Genomic DNA, 22,555 nt, shown 5'->3' with positions numbered 1-22,555 from the left:
GGAAGCTTGCTTTATTCTTATCACCCAAGTATGTTTTCAGGGAAAATGAACTGTTTTATGGATGAATGTTTCTCATCTTGATAATATTGGGTACCTCTGTCTTCCTGGGGAGAACGATGGAAAATGCCTTAAGTAATAATTTTATTTATGTGGCCATCAATAATTCATCCAGAGACCTACCCTGTGGGCCTCACTGCTGCTCCCAGTTCCAGCTTCTAAATGAGCAGATAGAAAGTGTGGGAGACCAGACTCCGTGTAAGAATATAAATGGTCAAATCATTTTTGATTCTCATAAAATGCTTTAATCTACTTTGTGGTAAAAACTATCTGAACTTCTCAACCACTAATACCATTTTCTTCTCTTGCCATTGGCATATGCGTGAGTTATTGAATATTGCTCATGAAATCTAGTGACTTATGGATATTTATTCCTCAGAGAGGATCATTTTTCTGAGAGGAAAAGAACATAGGGATAAAATGCATGTCAAGATGACGCATGAAAAGGACTCCGCAAAGGCTTTGTAAAGAAACTGATGTCATAGTGAAGTATCTGGACCTGTGTGTGTGTGTGTGTGTGTGTGTGTGTGTGTGTGTGTGTGTGTGTGTAAGTGTAACAAAGCAGAACACACACATATAATTCTAGAATACTTGAGAAGCATGGAAATTTACATATTTCAATTGTGGCATACAAATATTCCTATTTCATCCTTTAGTATTCTAGTGTACATTTCTGTCTATAAAGGAGGGCATTAGATATGGTTTAATTTGCATCTTAAAAGGCATTTCCCATCGCCATTCCCCTGAATCCTTAACTTTTTACACGAGTAGCTGAGAACATTTCCATGTCACCTGTCAAAATTAGTGTAGTTCAAACTCAACAATACACCATCTGTGGGCTTTATCTTCTTCATTAATTTAGGAAGTCTGTTCTGCTCAAGCCATTGAGAAAAGCTTTGGTTTTCCTTCATAAGCAGAGGACGGCTAATACATAAAGCAATCCACATTGTTTCCTTTACACTTTTCTTTTGATTTTAGGATCATTTCAGTATTGATTTCTTTGCTCTGATAACCTCTGAAAGGTTACCTTAGGCGCTTGCTAATTCTGCATTTAGTAAAATGAAATTCTCGTATTTTATATCAGGTGGGTAATGGAATTTTCAGGTGACTCGTGGTGTAGAACAGAAAGGTTGGTAATGCAGTTAATGGTTCATAGATTAGTTGAGGGACGTTCTACATGTTTTTCAGAAAGTGCAGTTCCTTAGTTCGCTTCTATTTATTTCTAACCTACTAAATTGTGTTTATGTCCAATATGCATCTCTTCTTTTTTCCATATCTTCCTTAGCCTACCAAAAAACAATCCACTTGAAAAATTAAGCTTTCAAAAGTTAAATCCAAAATTATGTAATGTCATTTAACAGTAAATAATGATTGTGTCTCAGATTGGAAACATAAGGGCTTTAAATTTATTATTATTAAGAATTTCTTTATTTGCATGTGTTGTAGCAAAATTATCTACTAGGTTATAATGGGCAGAATGGACTGTGTACTAAATCTTTTTTAGCATAAGAGGACACTGTATGTGGGTCAGAGAAAATCAAACTATTCTGAGTAATGTTGAAAGTTCTTCAGGTGTTCATTATTTAGGGGAAAAACCTATTCTGTTTCTTTTATGCAGTTGTTTTTACTAGTTCTTGATAATCACTGTGAAAAGTTTGCTACATGTAAATTATTGTTTGATTAGAGAAAATCATGTAGATAAGTCTTTCTCCAATATATGGCAACAAAGTAGTAACTTTCATAGTTACATGTTAAAATATATCTGAAAAGTAGGTTTATATCAACTTTTAATATACAACATAATATGGAATATCATTCTACATTCTGATCAGTTGAAATTTCAGACATGAATCTTTTAATTGATTTGCCACTGTACTTTCAGCCTTTGTTTTTTCCACCTCAACAGATCCTTATTTTTGTATCTTTTCTTTACTTTTTGAAATATAAAATAGTATATTTTCTTTCTTTATTTGTTTTTCTAAATTACAGTTGACCTTCAACATTATTTTATATTAGTTTCAGGTATACAGCATAGTGGTTAGAACATTTATATAATTTAAGAAGCGATGTCCCAGAAAGTCTATTACCCACCTGGCACTATATGTAGTTATTACAATATTATTGACTGTATACCCTATGCTGTACTTTACATCCCCATGATTATTTTGTATCTACCAATCTGTACTTCTTAATTCCTTCACCTTTTACATCCATCTCCCCCACCTCCTCCAATCTGGAAACTATCAGTTTGTTCTCTGTATCTATGAGTCTATTTCTCTTTAGTTTGTTCGTTTATTTTGTTCTTTAGATTCCACATGTAAGAGAGATCATATGGTATTTGTGTTTCTGTGTTTGACCTGTTTTGCTTAGATTAATACCCTCTAGGTCCATCAATATTACAAATAGTAAGATTTCATTCTATTTTATGTCTGTGTAATATTCCATTGAATATATTACCACAAATTCTTTATCCAATTGCCTATTGATGAGCACTTAGGTTGTTTCCATATCTTGGTTATTATAAATAATGCTGCAGTGAATATAGGGGTGCATATCTCTTTTTTAATTAGTGTGTTGGATTTCTTTGGATAAATACCCAGAAGCAGGATTGCTGGGTCATATGGTAGTTCTATTTTTAATTTTTTGGGGAACTTCCATACTGTTTTCCATAGTGGCTGCACCAATTTGCAATCCCACCCACAGTGCATGAGGGTTCCCTTCTCTCCATATCCACACCAACACTTGTGTGTTGATTTATTGATGATAGCCATCCTGACAGGTGTGAGATGATATCTCATTGTGGTTTTAATTTGCATTTCTCTGATGATTAATGATGTTGAACATCTTTTCATATGTCTGTCTGCCATGTGTATATCTTCTTTGGAGAAATGTCTATTCAGGTCCTCTGCCCATTTCTTAATTGGATTGTTTGTTTTTTTGGTGCTGAGTTGTTTATAAATTTTGGATATTAACTCCTTATCAGATGTGTCATTGGTGAATATCTTCTCTCATTAAGTAGGCTGTCTGCATTTTGTTGATCTGCAAAAATGTTTTAGTTTGATGTATTCCATTTTACTGTTATCAGGATTCTCTTTTTGTCTTTCAGTAGTTTTACTGTGAGATGCCTAGGTATAGATCTCTTTGAGTATATCCTACCAAGAGCCTCTAGAGCTTCTCAGACGTGTGTAGATGAATTTATTTTTTTTCAAATTTGGAAGTTTGGGCTATTGTTTCTTAAAACATTCTCTCTGTCTTTTTCTTTCCTCTCCTTCTGGAATTTACATTATGTGTATATTAGTACACTTGATGGTGTCCCACAGCTTTCTGAGACACTGCTAATTTTTATTCGTTATTTTTTTTTCTGTTCCTCACACCAGTTATCCTCAATTGACCTGCCTTCAAGTTTTCTGATTCTTTCTTCTGCCTGCCCGCATCTCCTGCTGAGCTCTTCTAGTGAATTTTTTTATTTCAGTGCTTGTACTTTTCGTACCAGAATTTCCATATGTTCCTTTTTTTAAAATTTCTATCTCATTATTGGTATTCTTTATTTGGTGAGACATCATTTTTCATGCTTTTCTTTAGTTCTTTAAACATTGCCTTCTTTTCTTCTTTGAACATTTTTTAAATGATGACTTAAAGTTGTTGTCTAGTAAGTCCAATATCTAGGCTTTTGCCAGGACAGTTTCGATTGGCTGCTTTTTTTCCTGTGTGTGTGTTTTATAATTCTTAGTTGAAAACTAGACATTTACATATATGTTCATATATAATGTGGCAGCTCTGGAGCTCAGATACTTCTCTCCCAGGGTTTTGTTGTTGTTGTTTAATTAATGACTTCTTAATTAATTTAGTAGGCTCTGTACTCTTTGTTATGTGTGGCCAGTGAAGTCTCTGTGCAATTAGTTTAGTGGTCAGCTAATGTTTGGACAAAGATTTCCTTAAATATTTGGGAGCAGTAAGTCTCTCAGTTTTTGTAGAGGAGTCCTGTGTGCATATCAGAGAATGCCTTTAATGCTCAATCAGGTTGCTTACAACTCCATCCTTACCTTTACTTCCTGCTTTGCAAAACCTTAGGTTTAGCCAGAGATGAGAGCTGAGGGCCTTCAAAGGTCTTTACTGAACATGTGCACAACTTGGACATGCACACAGCCTGATGTATGCATGTGGCCTTCTAGATTCCCAGGAATATGTCAGTGTTTTTGAAAGCCCCCTCTGGACATCAAATTTCCTAGCTTTTCCTTTTAAGCTTTTGGTTCGCTTGTTGTTTTCCCTAACTGTTATTCACAGCCTCGGGCAGCCATGATGTTAAGCCATTACAGCTTATTATTTTTGACAAATGCCCCTGGGAAAAAGATTGTTTGTGCTGGGTAAGTGCCAGGTCAAGTTAAATAAGCAAGCTCTGTGACTAAAGTCTTCCATGGAACCAGCAGGAAGGTCAAATAGTGACTATTTTCTGGGAACTGGCCTTTGAAGGAGCTGCAACCCTCTTCTGCCCCTTCCAGTGCTTCCAGGCTGCTGATTTTCACCATAACTGAAGGTTGTTGGTTTTCAAGGCTACCACAAAACTGGAGAGTAGGAGGTGAGAAAAGAGAAGATTGAAAATGTCACATAGCCAGGCCAGACAGTTGGTTAAGAGCTCGCTCAAGAGTGCGAGCTCTGAGCAACAGGGTTGCCGGTTTGATTCCCAGCCCGAGCTGAGTTGCCGCTTAGCTGCCAACACGTGGCAGGATGGCTCAGCTAAAAAAAAAAAAGAAAAAAAAAGTCATATAGCTCACTGTTCCTAGATTCTTCTATTTTTTTTTAAAGATTTTATTGGGGTATTGGGGGAGGGGAACAGCATTGGGGAATCGGGGACGGGGAACAGACACGTTGCTGTCCTTTTGTTCTTCAGTCTAATTGTGGACAACGTTGCTTCACTGGCCCATGTTGGTATTGTGATCATTGCGCTCTTCCTGGGTGAGGCAGATTGGCCGCCAGCCACTGGACGGTCGCTCACGGCGGCTCTTGGCAGCTCACACCATCTGCTGGCCACTCACAGTAGCTTTTGGCAGCCCACTGCAGCCTACGCCATCGCCAGCGACTCACGGGAGCCCAGCTCCAGGTCGAGCTGTTGTTCACCATCTTAGCTGCAGAGGACGCAGAGTCACTGGCCCTAATGTGGGATCCAAACCGGGGCCCTGCTACTCAGATCTGGTGTCCCAAGCCAACTCTTAACCAACGCGCCACTTGGCCAGTCCTCCTCTATTTTTCTTGAATAAATACTCCCCAGATTACTCTTATATAAGGCGTTAATTAATATCCAGAGTTCTGAAAAAGTTGATTCTATTTTTATCACTGTCCACATTGCTTTTATGGAGGAGAGGGTTTTCAGAGATTTTTATTCTGCCATTTCTGCTGATATTAGTAAATATTACTTATGGCTTGAAATTAGCTGCCTCTATATCTGTCATGTCATAAATGTGTATCTGATTGTGTCAGTTTTCTTACTGAATTTTTGTGTTCTGTGTCAAAGATGCCATCAATCACTTACGGTGCCATCTGCCCTCATAAAGCTTTTGAGGAAGAGCTCATGTCATTAGTAGATTATGGACAGCAAAGATCACTATTAATTTGGTCTCTCAGTGGCCTATAACAAACATTACCCTCACAGAAAGCACAGATATTTACAGACTAAAATGTATGCCTCATTAGATACTCATAGCTCTGGGCACCACATAGAAACTAATATGGCATACATAGACTAAATCTATGACAATTAGTTGCTTCACTCTCTTTTTTTATAATTTTATTAACTATATCAAATATTATTTTATTTCTATTCTAATAGATAATTCAACTTCCACAATCACTATCTTTTATATTATTGAAGCTGCTCTTGGTCTCAATTCATAAAAATGCTTTGTATTCTGTATGTTCCATCATCTGTTGTCTTCCAGAAAGCTTTGCACATCCATAGATTAGGCATTTGCTGTTGATGGTGCTTTACTCAACTAAAAAGATTTCAGACTTGCAATTAATAGCTATAAACTCTAGAATTTACAGTAAACTACTGGAAAATATTGGTAATTCAAGAATATTTAATTCCAAGAATAAAGAGTCATCTTGAAATCTGCAGTACATTGTTTTACTGTCATGGAAATAAATACAGATTTTAAAGTGCCTCAGTTTTATTACCAACATTTTTGTTTAAATACGTCTTTGGTTTTTTTTATTTGTCATCCTTCTAACTGAATGGGTCATGATTGTATGGAAGTGTTCACACAAGTAGCAGACATGAGTCTGAATCAGTTTTGTCATTAATCTGGCAAATTTGTTGACTCTTGATCACTCCATTCACATCTGAGTCTTTCTGAAACGGAAACACCATTTTGAAGGGATTAAGCTGAATGATATAGATTTAAATTTTTCCATTTGATCTCTAATTCTGAGCCTTCTAAAGTCTTTTCAAACACATTTTACTTGATGTGACTTATAACTTAAAAGAAAAAAAGAGCATTTCATAAACATCAGTGTCTCATTTCATTATCTGGCATTGGTTATGAAATAATCATTTGAACACTTGCTTTGACAGTTGTATCATATTTATATAATCCTGTGTGAGAGGCCTGGAACAGAAAGGCTTTCTGTTTCTGTTGTGTGCTTGGAGGATCACTTGCTTGACTTGCATCCTCTACCCAACCCCTGAGACACGTTTCTTTTGGATAGCATCTCCCTCTGCACTTGGAAATGCTTTTCAGATTGCAAATAATACAGTATACAGATGAACATTACAGAAAACCATATCACAAAGATCTCTTTATTGTTCAAGGAATAACTGTTCTGCAGGCGGACTCCTGTTTCCTACCTGAAGAGGCACTAGAGATCATTTTGGTGTTTGGCTCCATGAGACCTCAGACACACCCTCTAGCATTTGCCCCCAAGCACACCAGGCTTGGTACATGCTCTATGCTCTTAGTCTCCCAGGCACCAGCTACTCTTCTTTTGTATACTCTCAGTTTTATCTGTGGAAGCCTATCACTTTCTTATGTCTCTCTTTTTCAAAGCACTTTCTATTTCCTGTAAGAAATTTTCAAAAGAAAGCAAGATAAGCAATAACCTACTTCTGTCTAAAATTTTAGACTACTGAGACAATATAGGGTTTACTAAACCAGAAATGTGTGTTCTTAAAAAATAAAATACTAAAAATTTTACTGGCAGCTACTTTGGTTTTGTAATGTATCACAGATGTGGCTCTTCTGCTACTACGTAATCAAAATCCTAAAGGACATTTCACATATAATGTTGCAAAGGTTCAACTTTGGACTGGGTTTTGTAAAGTCAGCTTGAAACAGATTCAGCCAGGCTGTGGCTCTTCAGATCCTACACTGATTCAGAGTTTCACATGTGGCTAGTGTTTTCTTACAGTTATTAGTAGGTGCCACAGTGTAGGAAAAAGGGCAATTGGCTGTTTCTGCCATGATTAAAGGTAGAGGTTTCCTTTCACAGTCTTGCCATTGCAAAATTTGATTCCTTTATTACATCCAGATGGGACTAAAGGAGGCTGTATATTGTACTTTTTCTTACTGCAGAATATACAATTTTTATATAGTAATGCAAAATCTTCTGTGAAAATATAAACAAGAAACAGATGTTGGTTAATAGTTTATTACTGAGTGATGAAATATACTATATTCTGTTTGAGGTGAACTGTGGGAATTTCTCTGTCATGTTCCCATTGTAATGTCCAGTAAAAAATAAAATGAATTTAATCATTTTGTTATTGGTTGTTGTTTTAGACATAAATAATAAATATCCTAAAATAGTAAAAATTCCATGAATGTGGATTTTTTCTTTAAAGGAACGTAGGATTCTATTTGTGTAGGAAATCTGTTTTGGGCAGGAAAATTAAGATAAGTTTGGGGACTAGCATGGTATTTGAGCAATATCCTCCATTCTTCAACTGATTTACTTTGTTATATGACCTCCTAGTATCTTGTTTATCTTAAAAAGGGTTGTAAGGGCCGGCTGAGTGGCTCAGTTGGTTAAGAGCTCGCTCAAGAGTGCGAGCTCTGAGCAACAGGGTCCCTGGTTTGATTTCCGGCCCGAGCTGAGCTGCCGCTGAGCTGCCAACAGGTGGCAGGATGGCTCAGGTAAAAAAAAAAAAATGTTGTAATTTTAGGTTCCTATTATTTGATAATACTCATAGTTAGTCTTTCGTATTATAAATGATGACAAGTTATTTTGGTTAATTATTCATTAGAAATTCTCTTGTATAAAAAGTAAGATGTCCATTGATGGATGAATGGATTAAGAAGACATGGTGTATATATATATTCAATGGAATATTACTCAGCCATAAAAAAAGAATGAAACCCTGCCATTTGTGACGACCTGGGTGGATCTTGAGGGCATTATGCTAAGTGAAATAAATCAGATGCGGAAAAACAAATACTGTATGATTCCATTTACATGTGGAATTAAAAAAAAAAAGCTTATAGATACAGAGAACAGATAGGTCCTTGCCACAGGTAGGGGTTTGGGGACAAGCAAAATGGACAAAGGTTGTCCAAAGGTACAAACTTTCAGTTATAAAATGAATAAGTCCTGGGATGTAATGTACAGCATGAAGACTATAGTTAACAATACTGTATTGTATATTAGTTGCTAAGAGAGTAGATCTTAAAAGCTCTTATCGTAAGAAAAATAAATTTGTAACTGTGTGGTGAGGAATGTTAACGAGACTTATTGTGGTGATCACTTTGCAGTATATTCAAATATCAAATTATTATGTTGTACACCTGAAACTAATATGTTATATGTCAATTATATCTCAATTTTAAACAAAATGACTTTGAAAATTGGATCGTTGTGATGGCTGTACAACTGTATAAATTTACTAAAAATTATCAAACTGTACACTTAAAGCAAAAAATAATATCTTCAAGCTTAAAATGCAGAAATTTAGGTATAAATTATCTAAAGTTGAAGTTTACCTAGAAGCACATACCAGGTCATGGAAAACCCCAAAATGAGAATTGTAAATACTGAGTCTATAATTTGTCTTAGTTAAATAAATTGGCTCTTGGTAAAATTAGCTGCCTTTCAGCTCAATTCAACAAAAAGATATTAAATATTTTTTATGTATGATGTGGTAGTGGAATGGGGGGTGGTGTTAATTAAAATGTAGAATGTAGTAATTACCTAGTAGAGGTACAAAGCTCTGTAGATGAGAATCAGAAAGAAATTATTAATTTTTTGTGTACATTAGGAAACAGGAGGAATTGATGATTGAAGTATGGATGGGTTTTAGTAGCCAGGGGTCGCATAGATGTGAGAAGTGGGGAGTTGCTTTCATGGCTGAGGGCGACATTTGGAGAAGGGTGAAAAGTCTAGAGCATGGCTGGGCAAACAGTAAGTCTTTTTTAAGTGGAAATATGTGTCCTTAGAATTGATATATGTTAGAAGGGGGAAGAAAGCCATCAATGAGAGATGAGATTGGAAAGGAGCCTGAGTCCTACGGGGAAAAGCGCCAGACTATGGGGTTGGGACTTTGTGTTGTAGACCAGTGAGTGGTATTGAAACTTGCTTGGCATTATCCCAAAATAATTTTTTAAAATAATGTACCACCTCATACATTTTTTGAGTGATATTGAAAATTTTTCATGTTAAGTTTCAATAGCTGCAAATGATGCAATCTCTGGCATACTTTAAATATGGAATTATAAAATTGTTACATCATTCTTTCAAATGTATTTGATGAAATATAAAAAATAGGAAAATTTACATTATCCTCTTTTTTTTTTTCCTGGAATTTGTATTTCCTTTTTACTTTTTCCACAGAATTCTATTAATATACTATATTTTTAAGCTAAAGTCTTCTATTAATCATTCTACCATCCTTCTTTATATCAAAATATGTATAGAGATTAAAATAAAAACATTATTGTGACCACAAGCCTCTGAGTATATTTTAGAAATACTTTTTTATTGAATTTTCAAATCATTATGTTATCTAAACAGCATAAATGTAAAAAATTATGATAAATGAAATCTTTAATGAAATGGATGGTGAGGATGGCAGGATGGGAACATAAAGCTGCTTTGAAAAGGCAGCTTCACTAAACCTTTGGTGACTTGAAAGTGTTTAATAAAGGTGACAGGGAGGAGTGGACGGAGACCCATAGGAACCCTTCACCACAGACAAATCAGTTTTAGGAAGGGGTACAAATGGAAATTGAAGACCTGGAAATGGATTCATTTGTAAAGGACCCTTGCCTACTAGTTTGTTTCCTGCCAGGAAGACCCACACCAACACTATGGTTTGTGAAAAAGAAGCATGTGACCTGGACAGTGCAAAGGTGTGCTCAGGAGGTAGATAGGGTAAAATGTCAGAGACTGAGGGTTGAGTAGTATAAGAAACACATAGCAACTAATGGGGTTATAGGAATGAAGGTGAGAAATTCAGAAAATTTGAAACTCTGTAACTGAGCAGGGAAATGTTGCAATGCATTGGCAGGGAAATACTGAGTTCATTTTTTTCTTAAATTGAGATATAATTGAGATAATATTATATTTCAGCTGTACAACATAATAATTCTATGTTTGTATATATTGCAAAATGATTACCACAATAAGTCTAGTTGACATCCCTCACCATACATAGTCACAATTTTTTTTTGTGTGTGATGGGAACTTTTAAGATCTACTCTGTTAGCAACTTTCAAATATGCAATACAGTATTCTGAACTATAGTCACCATGCTGTACATTACATCCCAGGACATATTCATTTTATAACTGGTAGTTTGTACTTTTGACCGTCTTCATCGATTTAGCCTGCTTCTCAACCCTCTGCCTCTGGCAATCACCATTCTGTTCTCTATGTCTATGAGCTTTCCCCCGCCCCCATTCCAAATATAAGTAAGATCATACAATATTTGTCTTTCTCTGAGTAATTTCACTTAGCATAAAACCTTCAAAGTCCATCCAGGTTGTCACAAATGGCAAGAGTTCCTTCTTTTTTATGGATGAATATTATTCATGCATACCACATTTACTTTATCCATTCACTCATACTGAGTTTGTTTTTAAACTTCATGTATATAAGCAGTGGTTGTAGAACATCACTCAATAATTTATTAAGGAAAAAAAATTAAACACCTGGATAGGAATATCCCATTTGTTTTTCGTGTTTTATAAGTAGTTTTAATGTGTGATCCTTAAACCTCTAAGGGGTTGGGTTTTCATTTCACTCAGCTGAAGACATTGCAGAGTGTTAGTTTTACTCAGGCTAGCCTCTGTACTTAGGATAATTTTCTTCATTTGAAACGTGTTCTCCCACTTCTTGATACCATTTCTTTAGGGACACCCTTTTCAGAATAGTATCCATTTCTTTCTAGATATCTTGTATGAACTATGCCCATTGGGAATTCTTTGGAGAAATTAGTTAGAATCCTATGAGGATGGAACAACAACAAAAAAATGATCCACACATTACATAGAAAACTACTCATGATTGTCATCAGCTTCCATTGTGGTTCACTGGAGCATTTTACACATTTTGTTCGACTCATCTTTGACACTGTTCTTTCTTTTACTGTCTTCTGTATTCTCAATCTCCAGCTAATTTTGAAATATTAAAAAAAAAGGCAGAGTACTTTAGAAATCATTTTGCTTACATAAGACAGAAGGAAATTCTTAGCATGTAATATGGTACATTATACTTTCTTAATTATTGTTATTTAGACTCACGTTTATCCAGTTCTAATGCCAAGTAAACGTATAAATGATATCTAACACATCGAATCATTGGAAAGATAAAATTTGAAGCCTGCACTACTATCTTTTTTGAAAAAAAAAACAACACTTTAATCCTATAAAAATGGCAAAATTTAAGACCTGAAAATATGTGTAAATGATTGCTTCTGTTGTCATTAGAGGGAACTGTATAAAAAAGGTACATCAGATTTTTGTATTTTTGTAAGAGGCCACATACTTTGACAGAAAGGAGGAAAATAAAAATCTTCATTTTTCCCTCTAATCTGAAGACATCTATTTTAATTGCATAGATTTTTAATTTTGATTTGATTAAAAATAACAGAACATTTAAAAAGTAGCTCAGGGCTTAAAAGGTCAATTTGGCTCATCAAATGGAGGTTTTTTTCCTGATCTTCTTCACATGCTAGATGAACTATCTAACCCTATAACTTGGGAGCCGCAGCGCTTAATAAAACAGCAGGTTAAACTCTCAGGAAGTATTCTGACAAGGTGTTCTTAGACAAGCTAGCCTACCATACAGTAACTGGAAATGCTTTCATTTCAGTTCCAATTAAAGAACTGGCATGTGAAGCCAGTTTTACCAAGTGAAAACAATTAAAAGTAGAACAAGGAGGCAATATGTCCCTCTTTGTTGCCTTATAAAAATTATATGTCTGTTTATCAGCTTGGATCAGATTCCATATTGTTCATTAGCAAAAGGCTGCAAAGATCTTATTAACTTATTATCTAATTTCAAGTAATATAATAAGAGCCATTTAATTTGTGCATTGTGGAGACATTTGAAAAATATCCACAGACTTCTAATAAATCCAACAATAAGGAGAATTTTGCAAATTAGCAAAATTTAAATTGTGTTTGATATATACATATATATGTATATGTATGTATGTCTGCATGTATGTCTGCATGTATGTATGTATGTATGTATGTATATTATGTGTTGTTTTGTTGCGACTTTTCCACTGCTTCTTTCCGACCCTGCTCCCAGAAATGATTGTTAACATCTTCATGTGAATTAGTTTGTGCTAGTCCTCAGGAATGACTTCAGGTTTCAGGAGGATCACAGGAATGATGCTTTTGTTTGACACGTTGTTGGAGCAGTGCGTAGGGGAGGAAACATTTTTTTCCTCTACCTTTCTTAGGTTCTTCAGGTGGGATTCTGTCACTCTGACCAAAGACAGATTAATAAGAGCAAAACAAGTTTATTAACACTGCCTCGCACCTGTACACGTGGAAGCACCCAGAGATCAGTAACCCAAAGTGGTTGGTGTTTAGAACTTGGGTTTATAAACCATCTTATGCTAAAACCAAATAAGAGGGATTTGTGGCTGCAGGGTCAAGGAAGATAAGTGTTGGGAAGGTGACCAGGGAAAGTGTGGTCAACATGGATTGCTCAGTAAGATTTGTTATGCAGATTTAAGTCTTGACTTCACTATTGATTAGAGTTAAAAGTCCTCTTCCTAGTATGGAATCTCCATTCTTCCCCGCAAATTTCCACTTTTAAGTAGAAATTTTCTTTACAGGAGGGAAAACAAAGGCCCTGCTTTTAGAGCTTTTTCTGGGTCTGCTCGTTCTCAGTGTGACCTTTAACTCAAAATAATTCAGAGGCCAAAGAGGCATATTTTGGGGTGGCATATTCTGGTACCTTTTAAGTGTCACAGGGACTGTGTTTACATTCCACCTCCACCATTGTGCATAGGTAAGGTAGCTAACTTCTCTGAGTCTTAGATTGAGTAAAATCACTTCCTAGGTTTGTTCAGAAATTTAAATGAGATAATGAATGTGACTAAGCACAGTGTCTAGCACATAAGGATGCTAATCGCTATTATTATTATTATTATTATTATTATTATTACTATTACTACTACTACTGTTACTGTTACTGTTATACCACTAATAGTATTGTGATTTGGAAAGGGCTGGGAGCTTTCTTGGTTCCTCTAATAATCATTCCTATTAAATGAATGTTTATGGTCCATGTTTTTAAGACCAACTGCCTTAAAGGACTTTTAAGAATTCCCTTATCTTATAATAAATTTGGGAGTGGGGAAAAAATTGCCCATCTCTCTTTTCCCCTTTTAATTTTATTCTCATTTTTATGTTCTTTTTGAACAAAGAAATGTCTTTCATGTCTATTTTTTCTACTCTCTCATCATAGCCCCAGGGACAACATTGCTCTAATGGTAATAACTTCTTCAGGAGTGATTTTAAGATGTTTTGATGATTCTTATCTCTGATTCTCCTTTGTTTGTTGTTTTCATATTCAGATTTCTTTCTCCTGTTATGCTAATATGGCAGCATTCTGAGTCCCTTGAGAGTTAAGTGCCTGGGTGATTTGGGACCTGCTTGGAAGAAAAGTTTTTGTTTCATTTTTAAAGAAATGGAGCTCACACCAAATAATGTATTGCTAAGAAATATTATTAGCTTAATATTTTGGTCCTTGAAAATAATTTCACTTATTCTAAACCTACTAGATAGTATCAGATATAATTTTATAATTTAATTGTTTCAAGATGATAGTAAGAGTAATGAATATTTATTTTGACAGCAATTGTTTTAACTTTAGGATTAGTTTTTCTCATTCTAGTTTTCTGTTTTCCTAAGTCTCAAAAGTAAATATTTATTACCGAAAAGCATTCTTTTTTTTTTTAAAGAACGCTGTTTTTTCATTATTTTATGTATTCTAATTATGTATCTTTTTTCTAAAAGTATGTGACAGGTTCAGCCTCATAAAATCTATAAGCCAAACCCCTCAAATGAGCAATTCCCTTTTTAAAATGATTTCCACAAAGAATGTTCTATTTGGTGTTGTGGGAAAAGGGAATAATTCCCCTGTCCCTCTTCTGGTTCTTTTTGGCTGGCTGAATAATCAAATCAACATGGGACAGATTGACAAGAGGAAATCAAATTCAATTTCATGCGCATGGGAGCCTCACATACATGAGAGATGCAGAGACCCAGCATACAAGAGAGATTCAAATACAAAAAGGGAAAATCAGGTGTATATGACATTCTGAGCTAAGGATGAGGTAAGACACCGGGAGGCTTCAGAGGGTCATCCAGGAGGATAAGAAGAGCAGATGTGTAGTAATTAGAAATTTGCCCTGCCATATAAATAGGTCAGAGAAGTTTATCTCTTATCAGATAACTGATCAGATAGCTTACTGTGGGCAAGGCCCCTAATTCAAATTTGTCTTGATAGGTAAGGGCAAGGGCAGACATTTCTCTTGAGCCTGCAGGGTCTTGGCTGCCTTCAGCTCAAGATAATCCACATACCACAGAGGTTTGCCTTGAGATGACTTGTTCTGAACCCTATAGTATACTTGAAATAGTAAATACGTAGAGAATCTTTAAGTGATCCACAAATGTACTACTTACTTTTGTAAAGTGTACTTTTAAAGGCATAATAAATATTATTAGGCTAAAAAAAGGCAAAATTGATATGACAGGTGACTGGATTATTTTACAAAATAGACAGCCTTGTATCTCATATACTGGTGTATGTATGTTATGTGTTAACCTGATGCATTTTGCCTGGCAAATTTGTATCATTCAAAATCGAACTCCGATTTGGGTGAAACCTTCTGTCCTTCATATAACAGTAAATTTCTTCCTCCCCCGTTCTGCCTTTCTAATTGATATTCACATCCATTCCAGTATTTATGGAAAATTGGTTAGAAAAAGGACACTGCAGTCAGATAGACTTAGGTTCTAAATCCAGTTACTCCTCCTACTGTTCTTTATTGTGGACATAGTATTTTCAACGTCTCCAAATATTAGTTTTCTTCTATAAAATGGCAATGTGTCAGTAGGATGCATTAGGTTATGCTGTATAGCAAGTGATCACAAAATTCTCAGAGGCTTATTGCAACAAAATGTATTTCTTGTTCATGCTGTATGTCTATCGTGGGTTGGCTGAAGCCCTGTTCAAGTTGTCTCCACTTCAGAATGTAGACTGTGGAGTGGGGGTGGGGGTGTTGGGGGAAGACATAGAGAACCAACAGCTTTAAACCTTCTGCCCAGAAATAGAACCTATCATTTCTGCCCACATTTCATTGGCTGTTGCAAATCACATAGCTACTCCTCTGAGTATGCAAGGCAGAGATTATAGCATTCCCCCAGGGAGAGAAACCAGAATATCTGGCAAACACTGATACAGTTTACCACAGAAATAACAAAAATACCTAAACATCATCAAGTCAAGTGACAAACACATAAACTGCTCAGCAGTGCCTGACACAAGTGAGTGGGCCATCTTCAAAGGAGGCCGCTGTGTTTACATGTTTATAAAATACAGAGGAGGTTATTGTCTTCTTTGCATCCCCAACCCCAGAAACAGAGTTTGATGTTTAATAAATACTTGCTTAGCTGCGTTGTTTTGCAAACCAAGCAACTCTTAACTAGGGCAGTTATAATCACTAGAACATTCTTTCTAATGTGTACTGCCTAACACATGAAACAAAAGTTATCTGAAGGTAGCCTCACTGGTATATCCACTTATATGGATATAATACATAAATAAATGAGTGAAATATTTTCAAGTAAATCTGCGTTTCCCCCGGATGCTTTAATTATTTGTATCGTCTTTGAGAGTAGCCGATAGAATTATCTGAGCTGAATGCCCAGTCTAACCGGGGCACTTTCCCTATTACATTGATCAGGTATTGATTTGTTCTTTCAGTGTTTAGTAGACTCAGTCTTTTTTTTTAATGGAAAAAAAGAAAACTGTGTGTATATTATACATGTTTTTTAAAATACACTTGTTCACATTATATAGTGTTTGAATCACAGCAGATTTTACTGTTTTACTTTGTTATTTTATTTTAAAATTAATACAATAAAATTGACTTTTCATGATGTGTTCAGTTTCATGAATTCTAACAAATACGTAGATTCATGTAATCATCACCACCATAAGGATACAAGAACTCTTTGGATTTCATGGTCTTAGCACAGCAGAATCATGATTTAAAAATAAAACAAAACACTGATAATATCAGTTGAAAATAAATGTGTGTGTAATTACAGCTCTTAGCATTTTGACATTAGTGTGTGTATTAATGTGTGTTTTTATCTCCATGATATAAAGTCTGGCTGTTGACTCTGACACTGAGGTGAAACGGTAATGGTAAAGGAGCATTGAAGTCCTTTTAACATTTCTATGAAAGCTCATAGAACAGACGTTTGCCTCAATGTATTTTAATACAAATAACTGAAAATGTTAACTCTTTGCAGTATAGAAGTGAATTTCCTTTTAACATTAAGTTATAGATCAAATGTAAATTAGAATCTGTTCACAATATTTAATCCTTTTCATTTGGGACATAAGGATTGGAACTATTCTCTTCTCATTCACTTTCTAATGCTATTAATGATAATTTATTGCTGATAATTTACTTAGTGACTCTTACGTGTCATTAATGAAGTAATGGGTAAAATTTGACTCAGGCCTTATTTTATCTTGACTTATATGACTTTGGGAGTGTTGAAGGTGACTCCAGAAATGGATCTCATAGAAGGCCTTGCTGTTTTGACCATTAGCTAGAAGTCTTTGTAGGACTTCCTCCAAAATAACCATGTTGATTAATTGATTGGTCATTCAGTCATTCCTTCATTCAACTATAATTCAAGCATTTAAGGGCCAGGCATTGACCAAGGAAACGGGGAGATACAGATAAACAGTTTTACCCTTGGGTGTGAGCATGTATAGGAAAATTGCGGGACAGTGAAATAAGTGCTAGTAGAAGTCTGAACAGTGTGTTCATACAATGAGAGTAGAACTACCAACAGCCTGGAAAAGAGGTAAAATAACACAAAATTGCTACAACAAGGGTGAATTTTGAAAACATGCCAAATGAAATAAGCCAGACACAAAAGGATAAATATTGTACGATTTCACTTACATGAGGTACCTAGAATAGTTACATTCCTAGAGACAGAAAGTAAATAGTGTTTACCAAGGGCTGAGAGGCAGGGGGCATGGGGAGTTATTTAACGGGTAGAGAGTTTCAGTTTGGGACGATGAGAAAGTTCTGAAGATGAATGCTTGTGATGATTGCACAAAATTCTGAATGTACTTAATGTCACTGAATTATACATCCCAAAATGGTCAAAATGGGAAATTTTATGTTATGCGTATTTTACCAAAATAAAACAAAATAACAGTAGGAACCATATATGTGGGTGTGTGTGTATGTGTGTGTGTGTGTGTATGTATAATGAATTTATAGCCCCAATCCCCATTTTTCTTTTTTTAAGAGAACTAGTTCTTTAAAGGAATTTTCATAATTTTTTCTCTCATCTTTTGTATCTATTATAATTTTTTCTAATAGTATCTTATAAAACAGCTAATCTATCAAATTTATGCCATTAGATTATGTTGTTAAAGTTCATACGTATGGGTGAAACTGTTTTACTACCTTAATCAAGATAATAATATTCAGAACATTTGGAATAGTTTTCCATGAAATGACATATTTAATAAATTCTTAAATTCCTGTATTTTATTTAATTGAAAAAAATGTCTACATGCATTAACATGGATGGCCCTTGAAAACATTTTAAGTAATAGAAGCCAGTTACAAAAGACCACATATTGTATGATTGTTTTGTTGGGATATGTCCAGTATAGGAAATTTATAGAGCTAGACAGTAGACTAGTAGTTGTTTAAGGCTGGGAGAAAGGAATTGTGGATTGGGGGACAACAGGCAGAGACTGCTAGTGGGTACAGGGTTTGTTTTAGGGGGAAGGAAAATATTCTAAAATTACATTGTGGTGATAGTTGCACCATCCTATGAATATACTAAAAAACACTTAATTGCATACTTTTTATGGGTGAATTGTATGATATGTGAGATATATCTCAAAAAGCTATTTTTAAAATGCTTAAAGGTAACGGTATAGTTTCTCTTTTTTTCAAATATTGTCTTTCTTCGACATATATCTTAGCTTAGTTGAAAACAGCATAACAATATAAAGTTTAGCATTTTAAATATGCGTATACTTCCTAACAAAACTGTAATCTGAGAGGGCTTTCTGATTTTTAACTATCAATATGAATGGAAAGACACCTGAATGCAAGTATTAATGTATTTTATATACTGTCACACACTGAGTGACTTTGTTAAGCTGGTCGTGTATATATTCAAAGACAGGCAGAATATGATGATTAATCTGATGACTTCAGGGCAATAAAAATGAAACTTAACAATTCTTTTAAAAATGTACCCATACACAGGATTGCTTTTTAAAATTAAGCCTGCTTTCATTCAATTCATTATTTTTCTTTCCTTTTTAAGTTTATAAAAAAAAATAACAAACATTGAGATGATTACCAATTTGTAATAGGAAATCTCCATGTAAAAACACCAGATAGAAATACTGTTTCTAATACAGAAATACTGTTTCTAATACTGTTTTGGTGATCTGGTTTGCCATTCCCTGGTCCCTGCCTGCAAAATGGTCACCATCTGTGTTTTAAGCAGCCCTCGGTACATCAGCCCTTAACTTACTAAGGATAAATGTTCTAACATTAACACAGGTATTAATTTGCATGCTAGCTGCTACCAGAGCTCCTCAGCGCTCTCCTCTTTCTCCTTCTCTCGCTCTTCCTCCACACGCCCACTGCAGTCTCCCCAGACTCTCCCCAGGCTCAGAACTCAGGGTTGCTCATGGCTGCCAATCTTCTGCGAGGCACATTTCAACTAAGCGCTCCTTTTTTTCTAGTTAACCTGGACCCCACACATCATTTATGAATTACTTCCATAGGAAAATACATTGTGGTTCCAATCTGAAGCTCCAACAGACTTTTAGAAATATAGCCCATGGTGGGGCTACCTATAAAGTGTCTGATTTTTACTTACGTATATATTAACTTATATAGTCACATATAATTTTTCACTTGTTCCAAAAATCAAGGCAGGCCAATTATATGCTTGTTTACCTGCTTTAGCAAACTAAACTACTACCTATTGAAATGTTGTCTTCTATCAAATAGCAATTATATTTTAAAGCTCTTTCTATGTATATTGATGTGGTTCTAACCCATATCTATATTTAAATATTTGGGGGTATACTGAGCACAGCCCTAGCCATTGCAGAGATCCAGAGAGAGGAGCAAAACAATTCCTGCTCTTGTAGAGATCTGTTATCATATTGCAAAGCAGAACCAAGGAAACACTTTGGTGACACCAGGAAAAGGTTGCTGAGGAATCAGAGGGAAAAGTAAGTTTTTACACTAGAGAACCTGTAACGGTTTTTAGGCTGAACCTTAAAAACAGAGAAGAATTTTGATAGGTGAAGAAACCAAAGGTTATCTGTAAACGAGGAGTTTTGAGTGAGAAGAGGGATAGAAGAAAAAACAAAACAAAATATGTACGTTGTCTCTTTCCGGTACATTAATCTATGTTAAGTTATGATACTTTTAGTCGGAGAAATACAGACTTGAATGCAGGGGCAAGTTGGTTTTGATTTTGATTGTCCTCTGGTGCCTACCATTATAAAGTTGCAAAGCCTGTCATATGTATGAAGCTGAGGTAATTACTAGTGGGAAGTCTTATTTTGAGAGCCAAAGGGAAAAACCACCAAATTGATCCTCCTTGTTTGCTATTAACATTTTAATTTGTAAATTGTCATACTGTAACAGGGCAGGCTTCGTCTAGTGCAGCATCCTGTTTACAGTAAGTGGGCCACCCTGAGTGTTCCAACAGAAATGGCACTGCCCCTTCTGGCCTGGGGTTCTGTTCCTGGGACCACCTTTCAACTTTATTTTATGCAAATCAGTACAAATTATGTCTCCTTCATTTACTAGTTAAGGGAACCAGCTTATTGAAAAGCTGTTCTATTTACTGATGGGTTCCATTAATCTGTATCAAAATGTGTTACCATGAACTTCAAGCCCTCTTCAAGGAAGAATAGTAGATCCTTTACATATTGAGTGCTTATGTATAAGCACATACTGGATTATTTTCTTTTATTTTCACAATAATAGTCCAGTAGCCCTACAAGGTGGGGATTACCACTGTGTCCATGCTTAGATGAGAAAACCAAGGCACAGAGATTGAGAGTGAAATTTTATTTCAAAAATTGTGTTATTTGTTAAGGTCATTTTTTTTTACCACACTAGACATGTTGAAAGTTAACTAAAGCTGAGGGTCCTGCCCCTCTAGAAAACAAATATTTTTGTTTGTTTTGATTTTCACTGTTTGAGAATCTTGATCTTCTGGTGTGAGAAACCTGAAAGGCAGAGAGAATCATAGCAGAAGGCCAGGCATTTACCACAGGGTCCATCATTATCACTTGCCCTGCCTCACGCAGCCTTAGACACAGGAGGTGTTGAGCAAGGATATGAAGAGCCTACTGTCTACCCAGAAATGTAATGGCACTGTGAAAGGACTTTTCAGCTAATGTGTTAATCACTTATGTTTCTGCTAAATTAGAAATTCTTCAACTCCAGTTCCAATATGGTAACCTATATATAACAATGGCTATATACCCGTTAATTTCTGGTAGAGAAGGTAGATAAAGGTTATCCATGAGGAATATTGTTTGGTTATTTGGGTTTCTTAGCCAAACAGATTTTTTTTAAGCAACAAAGCTGCTACTAAGGTGACTGATTTATTAACTGCATTTTTCTTCCACTTTGGTAAAAATGCTAATTTTCAGTCAGTGGAAAGAAAATGGAGAAACAAAGGGCATGGTTGATACATATGTATGACTTGCCCCTGAATAACTAAGAGGTGACTATATGGAATTAGCTTGCGCTGTGACTCCATAAGATCCCTCAAAATAGTGTTCTAAGGATGAAATGAGATAAACATGAAAGTATTTTGAAAACTAAAGATCACTGGACACATGCAAGTTATTAAAAAGCAGCTCCTTTCTTGATATTTTTCTCCCTATTGGATTCTTTTCACACTTTCTCTCTTCACCCTTTCATCCCTCCCTTCCTCCTCTCTCTCCCCTCTCCCCCCAATTGATGAGGAGACAGCTTACATCAGTGGAGGGAGGGCTAAATTAGTCCTTTTTTTTTTATTTTTATTGTTTGCATAGGTGGTTAAGTTCCCACAGCTTTTCTTGCATCGTTCTTTTTCCTACTCCCTTTCTATCCTTGGAGGAATTTTAAAACAATTTGTGGGGTTCCTACCTTGTTTCACTTAAATTTGCTCTCCTTGACTTTGCAAGATAGAGTCTCTTCCTGTTTTTCCCTTATTTCCCGTTTTTGGAACGCTGTATCTTCAAGTAGATGTCAGTAGTGACCAGCGGTGAGTTGTATTGATGATACTGTGCCTTTTGCATAGTAAATACTCAAAAAATACGTGTTCGTTAACTAGCTGACACAGAAACATGAGTAATAAATTACTTTTTCTCTTTCGGCATTTTTTTTAAATGCCCTAAATTTGGAGACTTTTCAACTACACCGGATTATATGGCCTCAACTGTTGGCCTTAAAATTGCTGTTTCTCCTGTTAATGTAACAGGCAGAATATAAGGCTGCTTTGAGCTGAAGGGGAGGGATAGTGTTTATTTTGAAGTACTCAAAAATCTTTTTAGTCTTTAGGTATTACATGAGTTTATCGCTATTTTGTCACCTAAGAGAGATGATGAACATGAAGAAATAACTCTTATATGGAATCCTACAAAAGTAATATTAAATTCCCAAATATCATCCTAGAGTACTGCCAGCTGCCATTCACTTTAAGAGCCTAAATGATTGGTCTTCAGCTATGTTTATTTGCTTCCACTT

At 35.5% G+C, this 22,555-nt stretch overlaps 1 protein-coding gene across 7 annotated transcripts in view; it reads left to right on the top strand.

The window, feature by feature from the left end:
- The window catches only part of CDKAL1 (CDKAL1 threonylcarbamoyladenosine tRNA methylthiotransferase), a 667,723-nt gene that overhangs the window by 407,564 nt on the left and 237,604 nt on the right, over nucleotides 1-22,555 (top strand). The gene's annotated exons all lie outside the window — the stretch shown is intronic.

The sequence above is a fragment of the Hipposideros armiger genome, unplaced genomic scaffold (assembly GCF_001890085.2).
Source record: "Hipposideros armiger isolate ML-2016 unplaced genomic scaffold, ASM189008v1 scaffold_50, whole genome shotgun sequence".
Lineage (NCBI taxonomy): Eukaryota > Metazoa > Chordata > Mammalia > Chiroptera > Hipposideridae > Hipposideros > Hipposideros armiger.
The sequence above is the reverse complement of the archived record's forward strand: the minus strand, read 5'-3'. Positions and strand labels throughout refer to the sequence as shown.